Here is a 22,000-nt window from a genome sequence, read left to right on the forward strand (position 1 = left end):
TTTCCGTGCATCAAAGGGTTAAATGTCAACGTTACAAAAGGAAAATACTAGGCCTACAAATATTTATTAAGATGGGGTATGAGGAAATATCAGTGAAAAAGCCCTATATTCGGGTTCAGGTTGTGTGTCCACACTGTACGTTTTTACCGCGTTAGTTCATTTTGAAGAAATATACTAATTCTAACTCATAAAAGAAACTGATCAGTCGCTTGGCATCTAGATCTCCGTGCTTAAAGGGTTAAATGTCCACGTAACGAAGGGAAAATAATACCATTTGTCAAAAAACACCTCAAAGATTTTCTAAGATGGGGTATGAGGAAATATTATTGGGAGGGCCGTAAGTGCAGGTTATCTGGACACGCTGTTCGTTTTAACATCGTTTGTTTATTTTGATTATCTCTCACAAAAGAAACTGATCATTCGCTTGGCGGCTAGATCTCCGATAAGACATGTGGAAAACCTCAAGATCAGCGAAAAGCCATATGCATGTATGTGTTAGGTGTACAAAAATGTACTGTACTTTTTTACCGAGTTAACAGGAATGTTTTTCTTTCACAATGTCACCGTAACGTAGGAAAATTACCTAAGTATATATATTTTGCAATTTTGCTGGCTGCGTGGACTCAGGCCCACGGTCATACAGCGCTCATGCTCATGCATGAGTAGTACTTGACGTCAAAGATGGAAATGAAGACCAAATAACCTTGATACAGATGTACGCTATGTTTACGCGCTGTCCGTTTGACCGAGTCAGGACGTCAATTGAGATATCAGTCCTTATACAATGTAGGATACGTAACGAAATAAAGATGTACAGGGTCAAAAAATACACGAACGCATTTTTTACCTGAGCCCTAATGAGAAAAACTCGAGGTCAACAGAGAGCCCTTTATTAGGGTCTTACATACAGCTTTTTCGCTGTATGTAAAACAAAGAGTCAGGGGGAGGCAACCTCTGTGGACGCATGGACCCTCACTCATCATTTTCTTCCACACTCCACCCTATAATAGGGTGTCATGAAATTCAAAGATATGACATCTTTTGGTACATGCATGCATGCAGGTAGAAAAACATCGGTGTCAACGCAATACTCTTAATACTGATGCACGTTAGGTGTACAAACTGTACACTTTTACCGCGTTAGTTCATTTTGATAATACTCTCTCTCTCATGGATGAAACTAATCATTCGCACGGCGGTTAGATTTCCGTGCATCAAAGGGTTAAATGTCAACGTGACACGAGGAAAATACTAGGCCTACAAATATTTTTTAAGATGGGGTATGAGGAAATATCAGTGAAAAAGCCCTATATTCAGGTGCAGGTTGTGTGGCCACACTGTATTTACGTTTTTACAGCTAGCGTTAGTTCATTTTTGAAGATATATACTAATTCTCTCTCACGAAAGAAACTGATCAGTCGCTTGGCATCTTGATCTCCGTGCTTAAAGGGTTAAATGTCCACGTAACGAAAGGAAAATAATACAATTTGTCAAAAAACACCTCAAATATTTTCTAAGATGGGGTATGAGGAAATATTATTGGGAGGGCCGTAAGTGTAGGTTATCTGGACACGCTGTTCGTTTTAACATCGTTTGTTCATTTTGATTATCTCTCACAAAAGAAACTGATCATTCGCTTGGCGGCTAGATCTCCGGCTTAAAGTGTTATTATGTCAATGTTCGAAAGATAAATCCAATGTATATCTGTCAAAAACACTACAAAGATTTTCTAAGATGAGGCATCAGTGGCCACTCTACCCTACGCTCACTTGCACAAGGGCCACGGAGAGACTGTCATTGTGTGGAATGATTTTTATATCCAAGTGGTAGCGATATTTATTTGTGAACCAAGAAATTTGTTTTGCTCTCTTCCCAATCACTGCGTATGACGACGGGCACTCTATCGATTCCTTTCTTGAATTCAAAGTATAGTACATCAAAATCGTATTCTCTATCTACACTAGCAGACAAAAATTATCTAAACATTTCACAAAGTTCGTTGTTGTGCCTTTGCCTGCTCTGAAACCTAATTAGTTTTTGGATAAAAGGTTTTTAGATGCTGAAGAGCTCATAACGTGGTCTCGGATGACTGACCCCATGACTTTACATAAAATACATGTTAAGCTCACCGGTCTGTAGTTCTGGGGCTGGTCCTTGTCCCCTTTCTTAAATATGGGGCAGACGTATGCCATTTTCCAATCCTCGGGGATTTTACCGGTATCCTATGACTTTTTGAATAGCATAGAGCACGCCTCGGGAATTTTATACTTAATGGCTGGGTTGTTCAAAGCCCCGCTAACTCTTAGCGACTGGCTAGGTACATGATAAACCCATGCTAACTTTAGGGAGTCGCTAATTGGGTTGTTCAATTTTTTTTTGCTTAGCGGGTCATTATCTCCCTGCTAAATCTGGTCATATTTAGCGGGCCCAGGGGGCACCGATATCTCCTTGCTAAGCCATCGCTAGCATTTGTCGTCTGCTCTATCATCCAAGATGGCTGCGCACAGGATGCTGCTCCTGGACTTTCCAGCTCAAAATCGCAGATTTCAGCGTAATTTCCGCCACAGACCATTGCCGTTGGAGGAATTCAGTGAGATAAAATTGCAGAAAAAGTACAGATTCAATTCTGAAGGCATATATTTCATCTGTGACTTGGTGAGGGATGATTTGATGAGGGACACGGACAGAAATCACAGCCTGAATGTGGAAACACAGGTGTTGGTCGCCCTCAAATTGTATTGTTTATTCAAGTTCATAAGTCTTGCTTACTTCCTCTACCTTGAAAACTATATCATTAATTTCCCCCAGGTTGTGCGGTTTGGACATTGGCGTGCTGGACAATTCTTCCTTCGTGAAAACACTAATTGTTCATTATTGTAATTCCATTAAATTTTAGCACCGGATTTTAGGACGTAGCCTGGTTTTTCTTTTAACATGTACCAATAATTTCGTTTGGCTCCTCCTAGCGTCGAAGGAGAATTGGCATTCTTGCAGTCTTCTAGCACTTCTAACCTCTCTCCTCGTAAAACAGGCCTGATCTCAGGATGAATTTCATGCGGTATCAAAATCAAAGTTGATTGGTTTAAAAGTTTGTAATGTCCGAAGAAAAAGTGTAATACAAATGATTCGATTATGCGTTTTTAATCTCTTAGATCCAGAGGAGATTAACCAAAATCTTAACAGGAATGAGGGATCTTACGTACTCAGTGAAAGGCTAGAGTCACTAGATCTCTTCAGCCACAGACATAGGAGAGAGGTGATTTGATAAGCTTGTTCCAAATATTACACGAAACGGATTTGGCGAACCATCTGTGTGGCGGCGACGCATTACTCTCCGTATATAGGATCATGAATTTAAAAACAGACGACGTATCTGAACTCTGATATTTCCTTTAATTAATAATGCATTGCGTGAAAGATATTGTAAAACATCAGCAGCTTCAGGGTAGGGTTCATATCATTCAGCGGTTTCACAACGAAGCTAGACTCCCTGACCGGGGCAATCCATTGCGTCATCATAATTTGGTCTGCTTGTGGACTGCCACAAATAGCGGGAATTCGTGCAACTGGACGATTAGCCAATGGACATTGCTTTAACGAAACTGTAAGGGCACTTTCTGTCACCGAATCAGAATATTCGACGTATACCGCTCTGGCATTAATAGCGTAGCTGATATTTATACACTTCTTTCCAATACTGCATATCTCCCATGGTTTAGATGGTACACGCACGCACAGCGCTGTATTGTTAGTTGACGTACAATGTACCTGTGAATAAACATCAAACAACACGATTAAATGCAAACATCTTTGTACTATAAAATCTCAGGTTACATAAGCTGACTTGGAATAAGACTACTTTAAACTTTATTTGTGCTAATTAGCGAAAATTGATCACAAAATGTTATTCCTACTACAGCGCTCCTTACAGCCAATTGATAAACTATCAGCACCTCATTCACTCGCCAATTCGTTGTGGTCGTCGGTGCAAAACTTGCAGAAAGCTCAGCACTTGTCGCAGTGGTTAGGTGAGGAACAAGGCCGGTGTAGAAGTTTAAAATGTCCTAGGATAGAATGCCCGGGAAACAAAGGATTATATCATGCGCTTCGATCTCTGAGCTATTGACGGTCAGGGTCTCTATAGAACAATATTGCAGAATACAATAGGGCCGGACACTTTTTCCAGGGGGGCATTTGTTACTGTTACACCGGCCAACAGCGTCCGCAGTGTACCAAATTCCTGCATGAGTCATTACTATGGAATTCTACTGTTCATGTTCAAACTCTGGGCACAAGTTGATCAGTGAGTGATGAATGGATCGATCACATTGAGCAGAAATGATGCATGTCGACTAACACTGCGCTTTTGAGGCAGAATATATACAATGAAATAGCTTGATTGATTCCCGATCAACCCAAAGTGTATCGGCACTTCCTGTTGCCATAATATTGTGAGAGAACAGGTCAAGTCCTATTTACACTGTGTACAAATATTCCATGTCTCGTGAATGAACGTAGTTAGCTAGAAATGCATTCAACGTATACGAAGGCCCAGAATGCTTATTCAAAATTCAAAATTTGAAACTCCCACCAAATTTATCTAGTCTCTACAATATATGACCACGGCGTGCATTAGCTGCGTATTGTGTACACAATTCAGGGGCGGTGGTGTCAGCGGAAAGATAGTCCATCGAATCATAGAGACCTTCCCAAATACCTGTGAGGAATTCTAGTCCTAAATCCATGCCAGTTATTCCAGATTACAAATCCTGGCTTCTCAAATCCGGGCCCTGTCACCGTGAGTGTATACCTATCCTTACAATTTGAAAGATGTCAAGTGAGTAGGAGTAACAGGTTGAAGTTGAAGACGAGTGTCATTAGAATTTTGCAGATATTGCAGTGACGAAGCAGAATTCCCAAGCATTCACGACAGCTTTGTGCTAAACAACCCGACGCACATCCAGAATAAGCCCTGCCGGGCATGGCTACAAATACTAAACCTTGCCCGAACCAACACCCATTTCAGTGTTTGGACTCCAAGCGTAGTGCGGTAGCATCTTTTCAAAAGGTAAGTGTATTCTGCCAAAAATTCTCTCATTGCCATCAGCAGAGGGTAACAACGTAGGAAGGAGGTTCTCCCTGACCAAGGTGTCACCATAAAGCTATTTTTCCATACTGGTCCTTTTTTTTATTCTTCATTCGACATGTTATTTTGTACGTCAAAAAGAGGTGGTTTTGTCCTTTTTTCATCTTATCCATGCTCTATGCTTTATACCACGCTCTACGATGCATGAAAAGCCAATCACCAGGGCAAGCAGAGAAGGCATGACTGCTTTGGAGAATGGTTGAGGTATGATAGCCGGTTTGACAAAACATTAGAGAGCAGTTAGAAACACGAGCCATCATTTGGGAGGACTATAGAACTGCATGTTCGCGCATTCGAAGTTCTTCAGCTTCTCGGAATTCATCATGTGACTTTATATTGGTTGATCAGGCGTAAACACACCACAGACTGCTAAGGATCCCCTGTTTATTGTGGCGATGAAAGCAAACTGGTTTAGTATACGTGTGAATTTCAACGTTTTGAGATTTTGGATTTGTTTTAGAGCAGTACAGTGTGGCGTAAATTGAAAAAGCATTGCATGCGTTGTCGTTTTCTGTCCGTTCGGTTTGTTTAAGGGGGCGCAAAAAGACGATGCCAAGAGTCATTTGCATTCATTGAGGTTTCCACTACATGAAATTACGATTGCGGCAACGCACGCAATTCATACGGCTTTGTTATTTTACGCTCCACTGCTCGCCCAAACACCCAGACAAACGATTCAAGCAAATTCGCGTTCGGCGACAATATATATATATCTAACTCCTACACCTTTATATGGTAGGTAACCACTGAATGAAATTGCGAGAACGCACGTGCCCGCCTTTGCTCTATCATGCTTCAGTTCACCGAAACCGAACCATCAAAAGCTTTTGCTTTGCGCCATTGGAAGTGGATAAATGCGATTCCGACATCGCAAGTGGCAGTGCACCATATACAGTGCAGAAATAGTTATTGTATTGGCATTTTTCGCAACATCGCGTATGTTGGCATTCTTTCAGTTAAAACCCACCTCATCCCTGGACTTCGACAGATACATGAAAATAAAAACTCCTTTGCTCTATTATGCTTCACTTCACCCAAACCGAACCAGCACTTCAGATTATATTGGATGGAGAAATAATAGAAATTGCCAAGTGATGCACGCGGCATAGAAGTTAAGATAAAACCTTTCAGTTAATGCATGTATGTTCATTGGAAAATTGTATATAAATTGTATAAAAAATGTATTTTAGGGAGATATTCTATAAATCGAGTATTTTAAATCGGAAGAATAGTCGAAATATGATTATGGAAGTTTTTTAAGTAACTTACCTTGAAATGACAAGATCGGTAAATTGAAATAAGATTGGAAATTGGTAGTCTTCGTTGTGATCTTGTCGGCTGAAAGTTCCCTGGGTATCTGCATGCTCTCGGGAGAACTGGTTTTATAACACGAATATCAGGTAGCAGGGCGGCAGAAGATTTATGACGGTTCCTTCCATTGACAGGTCACCTGAGCTAGTACAATTTAAAAACCAGAGTCAGGCTACTAGACATGACTCCTTTCGTGAGCATGTCAGCCCTGGCTTATTTTTTGAGGAACTTTCGTGTTTTGTAGCCGAGCCCGAGTAGGAAATAGTTCAAAATACTCAATAGTAAATAAACTGAATACAATACTTCTTCTTCATCATCATCATCATGTCCCGCAGCCATGCGGCCATTGGGGCGACAATAAGCTGTTAAAGATGCGACACCACGCGGTTCTGTCCTCGGCGAGGGGTCTTTCATTCCAGTGCGTCACGTTATCCACCCGCTCTTTGGAAGGCCGCGATGGCGGCTATCTCTACTGAGCCCTGCAAGATGGCATATGCTAGTGTTCCCTTGGCTCTCGTGGCATATGGACGAACCGCCTCAGCTTACATACTTATACAGGCGAAAATGACAATAATTTAAGACAACTCTCGTTCGGGAACGAATGCAATTCTTCTGTATTGGGATATGCCGACTGTTCTAGTCAGGCCTAAGCCAAGTGGAGCTCAGGCATGAAACATCTCTGTGTTTCCCGTATTTCAGTGTTAACCTTTTTGTTCCCCTATTCACGACAACCATTCGATGTCTGATATATCATAGGGGAAATTTTCACTCACAGAAACACAGAAATTATACCGAGTTTGGTCTCGAGAAGTAGGAAACAAGAAATAATGACCTGAGAATCTTCTTTTGAATAAAACCAGTTACTGCGTCTCCAGTATCCCTTGCCACTCCACGTCAAGAGAACAAAATTAGGACGAGATCATAAAATGTGGACTGAACAGTCGAACTTCGGTTCTATTGGACTGAAGAACGTTTTCGCAGCCTGGTAAAACACGAGCCTCCTTGCGAGATCTCATGACGAGGCAACAATCCAACCTTCTATGAGGAATTGGCGCAGGCGCATATAATGACCTGGGACGAGGCTGTATATTGTTAACCATGATAAAAAGAAGAAGAGGACATGACCATGGACTAACACACAGAACACTTTATTGCTCCAAAGATGTCTTCATTCGTACAGACAAATGATATCAATAGTTTGATAATATATGGAACCCTGTACGCAGATGGATTGGAGAACACAACTACTTTCCCGGTGCACAGGTCCAAAAAACACAATCTCCTCCGGGTCCACCATTTGACTTATCGCAGTCGCTATGTTTACTGCAGGCATAACGCTTGCGGACTTTCAGGAACTCTTTGCTGAAAAAGGTAAAATCAACGTTTTAGTCACAGGCTTCCCCAAGCGGTAGTATGTAAATGTTAAAACGAGCCAAATGAAACAAGCCAATCTTGACTAAACGAACCACATACACATTCTAAATATAAAATTAAAGATTACGTTTCGATGTAATATGATTGCAAAGCGTTAGGTTGATAATTGCATGAAATGAAACTTAGATCCTCGAAAGTTCATAGTTTGCTAAAAGAAAAAGTGGAAAAGTAAGTTGTATGTAGCCCTTTCAAGTTTATTGTTGGTTAGATAAAAAAGAAAACCTGTAGGGGCGATTGTATTTTTAGCTCCAAAGGAACATTTCTATAGACACACATTAAAGGCATTACACGCATTACCTGACATCAGGGAGTTGTGGTCATTCAGTGTTGTTCGTATAAGTCTTATTATGTTGAATGATCCAAAAAAGAAATGAGTAGTTTGGTGTGATAATCCGATGTGGTATTTGCGAGATAATCACCGACGAATTAGGGTCTTTGACAGTAATAGCTAAATGATAATGTGATTGACAGCTATTTTGCCGTTTTGTTGCCTAATGCACCACCCGAGCAACAAATATCATGAACCATTTGTTGATACTGCGGTTTTATTTCACATGTGTATAAAAAGGTCGTGGCATTCGGTGGTTTTAAGATGTTGTCTGTTCAGAGGCTGCAGTAGTGACAGACTGACGTTTTTACTGGTAATTTCTGCAGCACAGCGCTACTAATACAAAACGCTATGTCGACGCGCCAGTCTATCACCGCCTTGCCAACGTGAAGCGCGGAAAAAAGTGTACAATATACTGACGCGAGGAATCGGTCTCCCATCGCCTGTCCTACATATGAACTTTGCTAAACTCGAATCACACTGAATAGCGACCGTCAACGGTGTGATATGGACCCACTCATGCCATGCATTGCGACCAAATATCAATTTTTGTTTTTCAATAACACTCTTTATCAGGTTAATGTTTATTTCTTAATGTTTATTTGGAATCATCAAAGGCCAACACGTTAAGTAACCGCATCGATTGTCATCAACATAATTATGAACAACATATGAGAAGAGCCCGCCCAGGAAGGACACTCAATAAATGAATTGCTTATAATATTATACTATTAGAGGATTTATATAGCGCTCGGCTATGCAAGGTATATTATCGAGCGCCCCCCCCCCCCCTAAAAATGACGCTTAAGGAGTGATTTGAACTGGCCGATGTTTCCTGCCAACCTAATACTCCTGGGAAGATTGTTCCAAAGCTTGGGGGCAGCCGAGCAAAAAGCCCGGTCCCCAAAAGTTACGCAACGCGTAACCGGCACCACAAGCAAAAGCTCAGAGTCAGCACGCAATCTATGATGAGACAATGGTTGCCTGACCTTGAGACAAAAAGCCCGGTCCCCAAAAGTTACGCAACGCGTAACCGGCACCACAAGCAATAGCTCAGAGTCACCACGCAATCAATGATGAGACAATGGTTGCCTGACCTTGACTATATCAACCAGGTACTGAGGAGCATTACCCTGGAGGGCCTTAAACATTAGAAGTTAGACCTTGAAAATTATCCTGTACTTAACAGGTAGCCAGTGTAGATGTACAAGTACCGGAGTGATATGGTCAAAGTGAGGCACAAGACATACAACCCATGCAGCAGAATTCAAAACCTTCTGCATCCGACTACACTGCTTGTCAGTAATGCCATATAGAACAGCATTACAGTAGTCGAGATGGGCAGTTGCGAAAGCATGAACAAGAATATTGGTGGTGTCCTCAGTAAGAAATTTCCGAATTTGTCTGATGTTATAAAATCCGCGAAAGGCCTTTGAGCACACTTTGCGTACGTGGGGTTCCATATTCATATTAGAATCAAACCATACGCCGAGATTTCTCACACATTTGACAGGGCTCACATCAGTCACACCAACTTTAATTGAGTCAATGTTTACTTTGAGCAATTGTTGGCAACCAATTGTGGGAACCAATGATGATAAATTCAGTTTTCACATCGTTAATCAACAGCTGGTTGGTGATAAGCCAAGCCCTTACATCACGAACGCAGTTCTCAGCCTCCTTCACCGCATCGCATTCAACAGAAGTCGGAAGTGGGCGAAAAGACAGATATAACTGATTATCATCAGAATATCCATGAGCGTCAGGTAGATGTCGGGATATCACGTGATAGAGGCGCGAAACGTAGAACAAGAATGAAATTGGCCCTAGGCAGCTGCCCTGAGGAACACCACATTTGAGGACAAATTTAGTTGAGACTGAGTCATTAATAACAATCCGCTGATTCCGACTGTTGAGATACGACTCCAGCCATTTGAGGCAAGATCCAGATATTCCGAAATCCATGTTCATGGTTTCAAGGAGAACAGTGGTATCAACAGTATCAAAAGCCACACTAAGGTCAAGCATCACAAGCAAACACACTTCTTGCTTATTCATCCTCATCAGAATGTCACTCTGCACTTTAACTAACGCTGTCTCAGTTGCTTGTGGTGCACGTAGATATTTTTTTTTACAAAATATAGGCAACGGCAAAACTTATCCGCCACCTATGTTTCATTGTGGATCTGACAACTATCATAAATATTGAGCCCGCTGATCATAATGGTCGGACTTATCCCGCCCCCTGCAAACCAACATGACAATAACCGTTTAATAAATTATACTGTCGAAAGGTATCGAAAAACTTACGAAAGGTCACGGAATTCAAGAACTCGAGACTCTACGAGAGGGATCGCCACTGGGCGTGTAATCCTATTAAGCGTCCCTGCACTTTACGAGTGTTTTACGAGAGATTTCGTGACCGATGCAGATTTCGAGAGTTTTCCGAGAGAATAACGAGAGTTGGTGTTCGTAGTAATAGTTCCCGATCTCGAAATAGCGGCCGAGATACAGCGCTTTTTTCACGGAGACCGACTCGAGATCGGGGAATATTTCACGAAAACTGATGACGTCATAGGCAGGAATGGGTTCTTTTTTTGGTGATTTTTTCGGCGGTACCGGATAGCGAAAATTCCTTATTAGCGTGGATAAGAGGAGGCGAGGTCCATATATACGCATATATACATATATAATACGCACTTGCGTATATATATATATATATCAAGGATGCATTGATCAAGCTGTAACAGTCATGACTACCGTAGTTTGATTGGTAGCAGGGGGGGGGGGGCAAATAGCTAATACTGGTTCAAGGTAGGAGGAACCTTCGTGGACAGATTACGGAGGATGCTGTTTGAAATCTCTTTGTGTATGACCAAAAGCCATTTTCACTCTGACGCCACCAATAGAACAAGCGAGAGAGAGGAACCCAAAGGCTGTGTAACCTACCCTTTTTCCAGATCCATTTCTTCATTCAATCCTTCCTCGACATTATCTCCTGCATGTGCTAGATAGACGGGATATGATAATTCAGGTGTTCGGTAAGGGATGTAAATTTGGGGTAAGGTAATTGCGATTGCGACCGGGCATACACTGCTTTGTCATTTTGCGCCGCACTGCACCGAGGCAATGCGAAAAATCGAATGAGTTGTGAAATACATGGGAGCTGAATCGCGTCACCAAATGTATTTAGACTTGGTCCCATGAATTTCAACACGCATGCGGTTTTTGCATTGTTTGAATACAGTGTCAGCTGAAAAAGCCCTGTGAAATAACAAATGCACTGTCGCATGCCTTGTCACAATCGCATGCCAAGTAATTTATCAAACCTATACCCCGCCCAAAAGCACTGTCTCTCGCCTCCCGGTAAATAAAGTCAGCGCGCAATTTCGGTCCACCTTTCGACGAGCCTGAGCCGATATTGGAGGAAGAATTCGCCCCGAGCAGGCTAGGGGGCATTATTAGAAAAACCCCTGATCTCCGCAGGATAAGGCAGTTATGATGTTGGGCTCTAAGATCACAAAGATTAAAATATGTACTCTTTCATGAAATTGATATCATGATGAAGAAAATTATCTCAAACCCAGCGATTCAGTAGCCGTTTTACCCGCAGGCGTGAGATCTTTTTGTCGCACATATAGCAGCGATTATAATCATAGGTACAACGATTAAATCGCTCATTGCGGGGCGTTCTATGTATACCTACCAAGGACCAAGGAGAAGATTACCACCAGAACGAACAGGACACAAATGGTCTTCATCTTTTCAGTCAGAAATCTTTGCTAGAGAGACGTAACTTCCTGGAATGTAGCAAAAAGAGGAAACTGAGATTTTTGAGCTTCTTGCAGGCCAACACTCGACACTAACAACCGAATGTGTGCGAGGGTAGGATGATACGAATGAGTCTGGTTTTTCGTTGATGTCTATAACAAGGTATCTCCCTTCTTTAACTGTCGACACAATGTACCAGTATACACCATAGGCACGTAATTATAAGAGCTCAATAACTCCCCCGCCCCTCGACTGAAAAACACACCCTCAATGACAGCACACATAAAACTGTACGAGTGTTGACACTGTTGTCAGTTGGGCTGGAGCCTTTATCGTCATATACCTGTCGATGTCCAGAGATAAGGTAGGTGTTACAAAATATACCAATGAAATAACTATTTCTGAATTGTATATGGTGCATTGCCACTTGCGATGTCGCAAAGCAAAAGCTTTTGCTGGTCTCGGTTTGGGTGCATAGAAGCATGATAGAGCAAAGGCGTGAACGTGCGTTCTCGCAATCGTATTCAGTGGTAAACTACCATATCAGGGTGTAGGTTAAGGTCGGTCCCCGCCGAACGCGAGTTTGCTTGAATCGCAGAACAAACTCGTTTGTCTGGGTGTATTGGCGAGCGGTGGGGTGTAAAATAGCATGAATTGCGTGCGTTATTGCAATCGTAATAACATGTGGTGGAAATCTCAATGAATGCAAATGCCTCTGGGCTTGGTCATTCTACGCCCCCTGCAAAAAAAACGAACGAACAAAAGCTCTTGCGCGGATTACGACAAAGAATGGAACGCTTTTTCATTTCACGCCATACTGCACTGCCCTAAAACAAATCCAAAATCTCAATACGTAAAAATTAATACATGTATACTAGACCAGTTTGCTTCAATCGCCGTAGCAAACAGGAGATCTTAAGCAGTATGTGGTGTGTTTACGAGCGATCAACGAATATAGAGTCACATGAAGAATTCCGCAAAGCTGAAGAACTTCGAGTGCGCGAACATGAAACTCTATAGTCCTCCCAAAGGATGGATGGTGTTTCGAGCTATTCTCGAAGGTTTGGTTAAACCAGCGATCATACCTCAACCATTCTCCAAAACAGACATACCTTCTCTCCTTGCCTTTGTGATTGACTTTTCACGCATCGTAGAGTGTGGCAAAAAAGTGACCAAAAAATAGGAAGAACAAAGACACCTCTTTTCGACGTATAAAACAACATGTCGAATGAGGAATGGAAAGAGCACACATATGGAAAAGAAGATGTCTGTGGCGTCCATAGTAACAGTAGGTTAACACTGATTGGACAAGGCGTGAGGCGGTGGGTTTTTTTGCTTTTACGCTGCACCCCAATGACTTGCACGAAAACAACCCTAAAATCGCATGCGTTGTGAATTTCATCTGAAACAGCGTCAAATATCATTCACCGATGTCAGGAGGCAATAACTGAGGATTAAGATTATTTTGATATATATAGGGCCCCGGTATATAGAGCCTATATGTAGGTAGTATTAGCAAGGTCGCAATCAGTAACCTCTCCAAAGGTAACGGGTATGAACTCAAATGGAGGCGGTTAAATGCTGATTTTGTGCCTAACATAATCGCATTCTTGACTGTTTGCGCCACAATCACGGCATTGTGGATGTGATGATTTTTAAACCAATTCAGCAATGTAAACCGATTTTGAAGTGGGCGGCCAACCACACCACGACGTACACGTTTGTTAACTTTTTAAGAGAAATGGCTTTATGGCGACAACTTGGTCAGGGAGAACCACCCTCCTACGTTGTTACCCTCTGCTGATGTCAATGAGATAATATTTGGCAGAATTCACTTACCTTTTGAAAAAATGCTACTGCACTACGCTTGGAGTCCAACGACTGAAATGGTTGTTGGTTCGGGCAAGGTTTACTATTTGTAGCCAGGTCTATTAGGGCTTATTCTGGATGTGCGTCGGGTTATTGAGCACAAAGCTCTCATGAATGCTTGGAAATTCTGCTTCGTCACTGCACTAGTTTCAAAATTCCATTGACACTCGACTTCAACTTTAACCTGTCACTCCTACTCACTTGATATTTTTCAAGTGGTAAGGATGGTATGCACTCTAGATGACAGGGCCCGGATTTGAGAAGCCAGGATTTGTATTCTGGATGAACTAGGACTAGAATTCCTCACATGCATTTGTGATGGACTCTATGATTTAGAATAGCATAGTGCACGCCTCTGGAATTTTAGGGATCCTAGGGTTCATTTCGTCAACCGGGATTCTTGTCTGGTTTATTCAAGTTCGTAAGTCTTGCTTACTTCCTCTACCTTGAAAACTGTATCATTAATTTCCCCCAGGTTGTGCGGTTTGGACATTGGCATGTTGGACAATTCTTCCTTCGTGAAAACACGATTATGCGTTTTTAATCTCTTAGGTCCAGAGGAGATTCACCAAATTAATAACAGGAATGAGGGATCTTACGTATACAGTGAAAGGCTAGAGGCACTAGATCTCTTCAGCCTCAGGCATAGGTGAGAGGTGATTTGATAAGCTTGTTCGAAATATTACATGAAACGGATTTGGCGAACCATCTGTGTGGCGGCGACGCATTACTCTCCGTATATAGGATCATGAATTTAAAGACAGACGACGCGTATCTGTACTCTGATATTTCCTTTAATTAATCATGCATTGCGTGAAAGATATTGTAAAATATCAGCAGCTTCAGGGTAGGGTTCATATCATTCAGCGGTTTCACAACGCAGCTAGACTCCCTGACCGGGGCAATCCATTGCGTCATCATATTTTGGTCTCCTTATGGACTGCCACAAATAGCGGGAATTCGTGCAACTGGACGATTAGCCAATGGACAATGCGGCATCTCTCCCATGGTTTAGATGGTACACGCACGCACTGCGCTGTATCGTTAGTTGACGTACAATGTGAATAAACATCAAACAACACGATTAAATGCACAAATATTTGTACTATAAAATCTCGGGTTACATCAGCTAACTGGGAATAAGACTACTTTATTTGTGCTAATGTAAAGCCATAGAATTTAATTGACTCGTGGGTATCATCATCCTTTTTAATAGTAGCAGGAGTAACAACATCAGTAATAGATCTACTGGCAGTACTAGTATTAACATCATTCGGTCTAAAAGCTCCAGTCGCACTTTGTCCTGAGAGCGTAGCCGCAGTAGGGCTTTGTCCTGAGGGCGTAGCTCGAGTAGGAGTTTCAACAGGAGCAGGCCACGAGTCACAATCTGGTAACTCTTTGTCTCACATATAAAGTTTGGCAGTGGTCATGGGTCGGGGTCCCATCATTCCCAGCCGCAAGTCACAATCACGTACTTTTTGTCTCACATATAAAGTTTGGCAGTAATCAGGGGTCGGGGTTCTATCATTCACAGCCACGAGTCACAATCTGGTAACTTTTTGTCTCACGTATGAAGTTTGGCAGTGATCATGGGTCGGGGTCCCATCAATCCCAGCCGTAAGTCACAATCAGGTAACTTTTTGTCTCACATATAAAGTTTGGCAGTGACCAGGGGTCGGGGTCCTATCATTCCCAGCCGTAAGTCACAATCTGATAACTTTTTGTCTCGTATGGCAATGACTCATAGGTAGTGAAAGTCAGGTTATGTCATGTTTAGAACCGGTTTGAGATTTTGTGCGGAAGTACCATTAACTGGGACAATTCTTCCTAATAACAATTACAGAACTGAACAGCCCATGACGGGCGGCAACTCAGGGGTCAATCAAGTGAGAAAATTTCAATATAGGCTAGGCAACGTATAATGAAGCTTGATCATTAATCCAACAAGTCTGACGTAACGCGCGGAAGCACACTTCTCAGGTTGTTGTCGGCGACACTTCCCAGGTGTCTGGTCGTGACGCTTTTTATTAGACTATACCATTTAAATTTTGCAGAGTGACTTTATAGGTGGCCTCAGTTACCTATTTTGACGCTTGGGGAATGGGTAGGCGATGCCGCGAAAGAGTGGAGACGAGGTCAATATTTCACAGTAATACGGGAAATCAACGTCTAAAATTTAAAAAAAAACAACAACGGGGGAAAAACATAAATTGTTGATAACCAAAAAAACAAACTAATGGAAATTAGTGGAGTAGAGTTTGTTAAAACTGTTTGACGTTTAATGAATAATCTGTGAGCGTGTGTGTGTGTGCGCCACCGAACTAAATTGTTCTTAGTAGTCAATATCATACTGGAAAATCAACACATCGAAGTTTAATTTTATTGCGATAATTCTTTTCCAAATTGCCCAAGAAAAATGCGTTGGCAGCTTTAAAAGCTTTAATAATTACTGGTGGCTAAAATGGCAAGACCACTCATTGTTAGTTCAGCAAGCGGATAATAGACGGCGAATGCATCTGGCCAACTGTGAACTGTCTACTGTGTAAGAAAATGGAGACAGTGAAGAGTTCACTGTTTTGTGCGGAGCATGCTCTGAAAGTATAGCCTGGTTCCTTGGCCAATTCAATGCGCAGAATACAACTGCGCAACTATACGTCATAACCCGGGCTTTTGAATCGTCAAAAAAGCAGTCAAATGTGCCTGTAGCGCCAACTGGCGGTGAAAACTAAACTAATTCCATTACAAGTCAAAATGAAAAATTATCAAAAAATATTCGGCCAGATTTGAAAACAATATTTCCTCTGTGGACCGAGGTATAAAGGAAAGAAGTTAAAACTTCCCGATGACCTCATTCGCCGAGTGTAGGTCGAATCGCGCTGATTTTTGGTTTATGAGTTCCCCTTGGGCTACTCCTAATTTAACAGCGCCAACAAAGCGCCTAGGTCTTACGGTTACAAAATGCCCAAAAGTGACACGGACGGAAGGAAGGAAGGACAGACACCATTCCCTTAGTAATATTGCTAGCTTCGCTGACTTTGTCAGCTGAGCTAAAATGAAGCCTGTATGTGCCATAGTATTAGAGACATTTAAAAAAAAACGTAATTATGGCGGCCATCTTGAAATCCAAGATGGCGAACATTTTAAGGGATTTTCAGTGGGTCCACTGGATTCGTCACACCCAAAAACCTAGGGTATGCCACAAAAAGCAAGTCCGTATCACCCATAGTATTTGAGATAGTCAAGAAAAACGCAAATCATGGCGGCCATCTTGGCGGAAATCCAATATGGTGGCCATTTTATGAAATTTTTCGTTGGTTCCATTCAATTCGTCATACCTGAAAACCTAGGGTAAGGCATGAAATTATACCTGCAATAGTGTCAGAGATATTCAGGGAGAAAGCCCAAAATATGGTGGCCATTTTGAAATTCAAGATGGCTGCCACTAATGGGCGTTTCACGTTGGGGTTTTAATCGATCAGTGATCCTTAGGGGTCCAGTCACCTATATGCCAAATTTCATGTCTCCATCGATAACCAGTATGTATATAATATGGGGTGACAAATAATAATATTATAGGCCCTCACGGTGGCGGCCATCTTGGAATCCAGTATGGCGGCCATATTACGGCATTTCCACTGGTTCCGTTGAATTCGCCATACCTGAAAACGTAGGGTGAGCCGTCAAAATTATACCCGTACGTGCAATAGATTCCGAGATATTGCAGGAAACTGGCCAAAAATAGCGGCCATATTGGATTTTAAGATGGCGACCGGCAGATGGCGTAAAAATTTGGGTCTTAATCGATAAAGGGGCTGTTCTACCACCACAGAATTAATGTTGTTCCCTTTCCCTTTCCAATGTCTCAACCTCAAGCCTACGAAAGCCCAGAAGGCTCATTCCAAATTCCAAATTCCAAATGCGAAATTCCAAATCTGATCCGACCAATTTGATCAGGTTTTGCTTTTGACTAATCAGATAGAGTATAATAACAATATTCCAGTTCCGGTTTGCTTCGGCAGATGTGAACAGTTTGGTGATCGGTTGCATATCAGCGTTGGTTAAAGCGGATGGGGCAAAATTCCTCTGTTGCAGTGAGCTACTCTGCTACTCGGTATCCTAGGACTGGCGTTGTCTATTGCTACAGCAGTTGCTAAAAATGACAGGTTAGTGTACTTACGCTGCTAAATGGGTGAATGTCGTCAACGTGGAGGTTACTCTCACTGGTGGCTGTCCCAGATTCCTTGCGGCTGGTGTCTTATGAAAGTTGAGGATCGAATTTAACTCTATGCGCGTTTTGTGACTTGAAATCATGTATATAAATATGACCAGTGTCATTTTGGTTCGTAAAAACATCAACTGCCTATCCGTGGCCTGAATCTGAGTCAGCATTGACAATCATTGAACATAATTTATTCATAGGCCTGAATTTTTTAATTCGTTTTTCTTGCGTTCTTTTTTCAGCAATATGGTGCAGGTTGTTGACATTTGTCATCAGCAGGGCTGGGGTGTATGGCGGAAGGACCATATTGCTGAAAAAAGAACGCAAGAAAAACGAATTAAAAAATTTAGGCCTATAAATAAATTATGTTCAATGATTGTCAATGCTGACTCAGATTCAGACCACGGATAGGCAGTTGATGTTTTTACGAACCAAAATGACACTGGTCATATTTATATACATGATTTCAAGTCACAAAAAGCGCATAGAGTTAAATTCGATCCTCAACTTTCATAAGACACCAGCCGCAAGGAATCTGGGACAGCCACCAGTGAGCGTAACCTCCACGTTGACGACGTTCACCCATTTAGCAGCGTAAGTACACTAACCTGTCATTTTTAGCAACTGCTGTAGCAATAAACAACGCCAGTCCTAGGATACCGAGTAGCAGAGTAGCTCACTGCAACAGAGGAATTTTGCCCCATCCGCTTTAACCAACGCTGATATGCAACCGATCACCAAACTGTTCACATCTGCCGAAGCAAACCGGAACTGGAATATTGTTATTATACTCTATCTGATTAGTCAAAAGCAAAACCTGATCAAATTGGTCGGATCAGATTTGGAATTTCGCATTTGGAATTTGGAATTTGGAATGAGCCTTCTGGGCTTTCGTAGGCTTGAGGTTGAGACATTGGAAAGGGAAAGGGAACAACATTAATTCTGTGGTGGTAGAACAGCCCCTAGGGGTCATTTATCGATTAAGCACCTAATTTTTTACGCCATCTGGCGGTCGCCATCTTAAAATCCAATATGGCCGCCATTTTTGGCCAGTTTCCTGCAATATCTCGGAATCTATTGCACGTACGGGTATAATTTTGACGGCTCACCCTACGTTTTCAGGTATGGCGAATTCAACGGAACCAGTGGAAATGCCGTAGTATGGCCGCCATACTGGATTCCAAGATGGCCGCCACCGTGAGGGCCTATAATATTATTATTTGTCACCCCATATATACATACTGGTTATCGATGGAGACATGAAATTTGGCATATAGGTGACTGGACCCCTAAGGATCACTAATCGATTAAGACCCCAACGTGAAACGCCCCCTAGTGGCAGCCATCTTGAATTTCAAAATGGCCGCCATATTTTGGGCTTTCTCCCTGAATATCTCTGACACTATTGCAGGTATAATTTCATGCCTTACCCTAGGTTTTCAGGTATGACGAATTGAATGGAACCAACGAAAAATTTCATAAAATGGCCACCATATTGGATTTCCGCCAAGATGGCCGCCATGATTTGCGTTTTTCTTGAATATCTCAAATACTATGGGTGATACGGACTTGCTTTTTGTGGCATACCCTAGGTTTTTGGGTGTGACGAATCCAGTGGACCCACTGAAAATTCCGTAAAATGTTCGCCATCTTGGATTTCAAGATGGCCGCCATAATTACGTTTTTTTTTAAATGTCTCTAATACTATGGCACATACAGGCTTCATTTTTAGCTCAGCTGACAAAGTCAGCGAAGCTAGCAATATTACTAAGGGAATGGTGTCTGTCCTTCCTTCCTTCCGTCCGTGTCACTTTTGGGCATTTTGTAACCGTAAAACCTAGGCGCTTTGTTGACGCTGTTAAATTAGGAGTAGCCCAAGGGGAACTCAGAAACCAAAAATCAGCGCGATCCGACCTACACTCGGCGAATGAGGTCATCGGTAAGTTTTAACTTCTTTCCTTTATACCTCGGTCCACAGAGGAAATATTGTTTTCAAATCTGGCCGAATATTTTTTAATAATTTTTCATTTTGACTTGTAATGGAATTAGTTTAGTTTTCACCGCCAGTTGGCGCTACAGGCACATTTGACTGCTTTTTTGACGATTCAAAAGCCCGGGTTATGACGTATAGTTGCGCAGTTGTATTCTACGCATTGAATTGGCCAAGGAACCAGGCTATACTTTCAGAGCATGCTCTGCACAAAACAGTGAACTCTTCAATGTCTCCATTTTCTAGCACTGTAGACAGTTCACAGTTGGCCAGATGCATTCGCCGTCTATTATCTGCTTCCTGAACTAACAATGAGTGGTCTTGCCCTTTTTAGCCACCAGTAATTACTAAAGCTTTTAAAGCTGCCAACGCATTTTTCTTGGGCAATTTGGAAAAGAATTATCGCAATAAAATTAAACTTCGATGTGTTGATTTTCCAGAATGATATTGACTACTAAGAACAATTTAGTTCGGTGGCGCACACACACACACGCTCACAGAGTATTCATTAAACGTCAAACAGTTTTAACAAACTCTACTCCACTAATTTCCATTAGTTTGTTTTTTTTGGTTATCAACAATTTATGTTTTTCCCCCGTTGTTGTTTTTTTTAAATTTTAGACGTTGATTTCCTGTATTACTGTGAAATATTGACCTCGTCTCCACTCTTTCGCGGCATCGCCTACCCATTCCCCAAGCATCAAAATAGGTAACTGAGGTCACCTATAAAATCACTCTGCAAAATTTAAATGGTATAGTCTAATAAAAAGCGTCACGACCAGACACCTGGGAAGTGTCGCCGACAACAACCTGAGAAGTGTGCTTCCGCGCGTTACGTCAGACTTGTTGGATTAATGATCAAGCTTCATAATACGTTGCCTAGCCTATATTGAAATTTTCTCACTTGATTGACCCCTGAGTTGCCGCCCGTCATGGGCTGTTCAGTTCTGTAGTTGTTATTTGGAGGAATTGTCCCAGTTAATGGTACTTCCGCACAAAATCTCAAACCGGTTCTAAACATGAAATAACCTGACTTTCACTGCCTATGAGTCATTGCCATGCGAGACAAAAAGTTACCAGATTGTGACTTACGGCTGGGAATGATAGGACCCCGACCCCTGATCACTGCCAAACTTTATATGTGAGACAAAAAGTTACCTGATTGTGACTTACGGCTGGGAATGATGGGACCCCGACCCATGATCACTGCCAAACTTCATACGTGAGACAAAAAGTTACCAGATTGTGACTCGTGGCTGTGAATGATAGGACCCCGACCCCTGATTACTGCCAAACTTTATATGTGAGACAAAAAGTACCTGATTGTGACTTGCGGCTGGGAATGATGGGACCCCGACCCATGACCACTGCCAAACTTTATATGTGAGACAAAGAGTTACCAGATTGTGACTCGTGGCCTGCTCCTGTTGAAACTCCTACTCGAGCTACGCCCTCAGGACAAAGCCCTACTGCGGCTACGCTCTCAGGACAAAGTGCGACTGGAGCTTTTAGACCGAATGATGTTAATACTAGTACTGCCAGTAGATCTATTACTGATGTTGTTACTCCTGCTACTATTAAAAAGGATGATGATACCAACGAGTCAATTAAATTCTATGGCTTTGCATAAGCACAAATAAAGTAGTCTTATTCCCAGTTAGCTGATGTAACCCGAGATTTTATAGTACAAATATTTGTGCATTTAATCGTGTTGTTTGATGTTTATTCACATTGTACGTCAACTAACGATACAGCGCAGTGCGTGCGTGTACCATCTAAACCATGGGAGATATGCAGCATTGTCCATTGGCTAATCGTCCAGTTGCACGAATTCCCGCTATTTGTGGCAGTCCATAAGGAGACCAAATTATGATGACGCAATGGATTGCCCCGGTCAGGGAGTCTAGCTGCGTTGTGAAACCGCTGAATGAT

General features: G+C 42.1%; 1 long non-coding RNA gene across 1 annotated transcript; it reads right to left on the minus strand.

Moving 5' to 3' along the window:
- Positions 1-7,580: 7,580 nt before the first annotated feature.
- Positions 7,581-13,918, minus strand: LOC135498453 (uncharacterized). The gene is made up of 4 exons (XR_010449061.1): positions 13,830-13,918; positions 11,926-12,019; positions 11,169-11,226; positions 7,581-7,819 (listed from the first exon to the last, which is right to left on the minus strand). It is a non-coding gene; the product is annotated as an uncharacterized LOC135498453 (long non-coding RNA).
- Between the last annotated feature and the right edge of the window lie 8,082 nt (positions 13,919-22,000).

This window comes from Lineus longissimus, chromosome 13 (genome assembly GCF_910592395.1).
Source record: "Lineus longissimus chromosome 13, tnLinLong1.2, whole genome shotgun sequence".
Lineage (NCBI taxonomy): Eukaryota > Metazoa > Nemertea > Pilidiophora > Heteronemertea > Lineidae > Lineus > Lineus longissimus.